The sequence below is a fragment of the Bison bison genome, unplaced genomic scaffold, assembly GCF_000754665.1.
Source record: "Bison bison bison isolate TAMUID 2011002044 unplaced genomic scaffold, Bison_UMD1.0 scf7180017864331, whole genome shotgun sequence".
NCBI lineage: Eukaryota > Metazoa > Chordata > Mammalia > Artiodactyla > Bovidae > Bison > Bison bison.
Window position 1 is genome coordinate 4159730 of NW_011494903.1, and position 4256 is coordinate 4163985.

Sequence of the window (4256 nt, forward strand, 5' to 3'; positions counted from 1 at the left end):
GCAGAAGAAAGACTTCTTAAAGGCTTCATCACACCATTTTAATATGATTTTCTCTCCATGGATCTCATGTTTCTAAAAGTCCTATAAATAAATCCCACTTACTAAGGAAGCACATATTCACCTTGGCTCTTATAGAAAAGTCTCTAATTATGCCTTTGGTCCAGTGTAATTATTAATCTCCCCTTTCGGTCACTCAATATCCCACTTGAAAATAATGTATATGATTATCCCAGTAAGAGTCAAATGGTTTGATTTTAGAAATATATATGGATTCCATAGGTTAAACTATTTTAAAAAGTAACTCAAAGGACTCTATGATTCAGGAAATTGGCCTAGATCAATGATCTTTTAGCCCTAAAAATGTGTGATTCTTCAAGGCTGCTGGCATTACCCAAAATACCAATCATTCATCCCATGAAAGTGAATGGACCGTCACCCATTGATCTCTTCAGCCTCATTTGGAAGAAGTAGGAGTTACAACAGTGCCCGTACTTGTAGCCATGGATTTCAGGAGACAGAAAACTTTCTTCCATCATCTAAGCTGGGAACCTCATGGTTTTCAGATGCTCAGGAGTCAAGGTCCTCACCATTCTCACCTTCTTCCCACCTATGGGAATATATGATTGTGGAAAGAGCATCAACATGAGATCTTCAAGTTTAATTCTCATTTAATTAGTTCAGCAAATACTTACTGAGCACTTACCTGTGCCTGGCACTGTTCTAGGTACTGGGGAAATAGGAGTAAAGAAACGATACCTGAGGCCATCTTCTTGGTGGGTTAAGTTTCATAGAAATACAGACATTAAACTCAACAGATGACTAGATACATGATTTGGAGTATGGCTGCCAATGTAAAATGTTTTGAAAGAGTGTGGGTCTTGAACAGTTGAACTCAGGTTATCAGAAAGAGAAAAGTGAAGAGCCCATTCTTCAACCCTGCCCTGGATTGAAGGCAGCACCATGACTGCCCCTTGGGCTGGAAGCTGCATGCTTCTTCCCCCAATATAATTAAAATGAGTAACAGCTGGATGCAAAAGCCAAGCAATTGCCACAACTTCCCACCATGTCAGGGTGTCTGGCTCTCCAAATTGAATAGTAATAGCTATTGGAGGGTGTTTCCCAAGGTCTCAGTGGGAATGACCCCAAGATCAAGACAAAGGAAAGGCCTCCCTTGCCCAGGGATTCTGTATTTCCCATAACAAAAACAAGGCCAAAGAGACATGAGTTTTGTTTCAGAAGAATGATTAGTTGGGGAACTTGAGTTTATTATTTTCTTCCCCATTCTCATGCACTGATCTCATCTTCAAGCCTCTCCTTTGATCTCAGTCCTTGGGGTGTCAGAGTGAGCAGTAATTAGCTAGAGGAGGGCTTGGAGTTTGTGTGTGTTTTCTTGCATTGTTTTTAAATCATTGAAGAATTTTGGAAGAGAGAATGGTCAAAAATAAACTTTTAAGAGTTACACCATTGCTGTGGTTATACAATTTTCCACAAAAGAGACACACAAAGTTGTTATTCATGCCCCAAATAAAACAGGAAAAATTTATCTAGATTTTATGAGATAGTTGCAGGTACACAGATGGTGCTTCATAAATGCATACTAAATTGAGTGCAATTGTCTAACACATTCAGAAAATAAGCGTTGTAGTAGACTGAGGGCCTTGCCAGAGCTTTGCTCTGGATATGTTCCAGAAATTGTTGTCACAGAAGGTTTAAATATATAAAGATGGCACAATAGATTCTATTTTCATGGAAGTAAACCGGGCTCTAATTAATACACCAGAAGCTGAATCACTTTGTTTTTTCAGGCTCAGAGAGAGGAAGTGCCATCTCCCCTCAGTTATGACACACTGCCAGTTTGTTGATGTATAGTTAGTTTTATTTTTATTTTTTTTTAAGGAGTAAGAAAAGAAATAGAACTGAGCGCTAACATGGCAGGAACCTCAGAGAAAATTCACACAAGGAAGAAGGAAGGCTGGGAATTGACCTGAATTGTCTGACATCACAGAATCTCACAGCATCAGACTTTCTCTTTCCTTCCATATAAGATGAAAGAAGCCCGCCACTTTTTTTTTAATATAAATGTATTTATTGTAATTGGAGGCTAATTACTTTACAATATTGTATTGGTTTTGCCATACACTTTTAACAAGAATTCTTCCGAGTTTAGGTGGACAGGTTCTCTCTCCTACTCTTCACAGCACCTATTTCCAACTGCTCTACCTGTCTCCAGGTCTTCAAGCCTCCCAATGCCTGCCCCTAGCCTCCTAGCAGAGACCTTCCTCTCACCTTCACAGAGAGAAGCAGAAGCATCAAAGGCAGCCCTCTCCAGGTCATCACCACCATCCTTCCCCCTGCCCTCTCATTAGACCAAAAAGAAGTATCTTTGGTCTCAGGCAAAGCCCTCCAACCATGCCCTACCACTTGTTCCTTCCCACATATTCTGGAAATTTCCCCTTTATTTACCTGCTCTCTTTCCTATAACTTTTACTCACATGGGAATCTGCTCAAATCTCCCTGATCTTTTTTTTACAAAAAGAATAAAATCCTTGCCTCACATGTTTCCTCCAAAGAGGGAACTTCATCCCTTCAGAGCCAGGATTTTTAAAAAGTGGTCCTCTCTGTCTCCTCTTCCTCACTCTCATTTCCCCCTTAACCCGCAGTCTACCTATCCCTGCTTCACAAAATTCCTCTCTCTCTAGCGGCTTCCTTGTTGCTACTCTAATGGACAACCTCGCCTTCCTTGTCCTCTCTACAGCATTGGACACTTTTCTCTCCCCACTTCTTGAGACACTCTCCTTCTAGTTCACACAACCCCACTGCCTGGATTTCTTCTTAATCTTTCGGCTACTCCTTCTTGGTTATCCTCTTGGCTGTGTTTTCCCTCGTAAATGTGGGGGCTCCCTGGGGATCCATTCGGATCCATTCTTATCCTTCTTCTTTGCTGTTCCCAGAGTGATCTTTTAAAGCAAATATAATCACTTCATTCCACTTAGTATCCTTCAGAAGCTCTCAATTACCTTCAGGATAAATTCTTACTCTTAGCCTGGGTTCACCAAATCTCTCCTGATCATTCTGGTGTCAGGTTTGTCTCTTACTCCTTCCCCACAAGTTTCCTAAAGTTCAGCCGGAGCTTGAAATTAACTGAACAAGTCCTGCTCTTTCTGGTTTTCGTGTCCTAGAGAATGTTGTTTCCAAATGAAACACATTAGAGCACCTTTTCTAGCCTTTTGCTGTTGTTCAATCGCTTAGTCATGCCTGACTGTGATCCCGTGGACTGCAGCACACCAGGCTTCGCTGTCCTTCACTATCTCCCGGAGTTTATCAAACTCTTGTCCACTGAGTTGATGATGCCTTCCAATCATCTCCTCCTGTCTTTCTTCCCTATCTTTACCTAATAATTTCTAAGATTTTTCTTCCAAAGCTCATCACACATTTCTATCACAGGACATATCAATTAATATCTATTTGTCTATTCTCCCTTTACAGTTTGAGGATCTTAAAACAGAGATTCTTTTACTTATTTATTTATTCTTTTAAACTCTATGTTCTCCTTGCCTAACATGGTCCCTGCATGAATAAATTTGTTGGATGGGTGAGTAAGTAAGTGAAAGGTCTCAGCCCACTTGATTCCAAGCCCAGCATGTCAACTAAGTTCAGACCACGTAGACTTTTCCTATCAGAACTGAGTGCAATGCTTCCAAACCAATTGTACACATCTCCACAAAATAAAGGATATTGATTTTCTACCTATGAAATAAATGTCATTCCTGTGGGGAGGAATGTGTTTGTTCTGGTCTTCCTAGTAGTCACGGAAACGAATTACAGCCTTGGGCAAAAGGGCATCCCTCAGTCAAGGGGATGTGGTGTGATCTGGTGGGTAGAGAGGGCATCTTGGAGGCAACCTTCCATTTATAGCTCATGTTGACTCCTTTGGGCTACTAAGGTGATGGGCAGTGCGGACTACTGACCCCTCCTCTCATCACTTCCATTTCATCACTTGCTCTTCTCTTTTCAAATTGAGCTTATTTCTGGGTTAGGAAACTTTTTGTTGATCAGTGGAGGCCAGAGAGACCTTTGCTAAGATTTTATTTCTGTGGAAGTTTCCAGTTTGGTTTCTACATCTGTTTAGTTCTTATGACATCATGATGGGTTTTTGCTATATCCCTCACACAATGCCAATGTCTCTAAGAGCAGGAACCATGTATTTTTATTTCTTTGTAGTGTCCCTCAAGCCAAGTTTAGCTGTTTACCTTTGG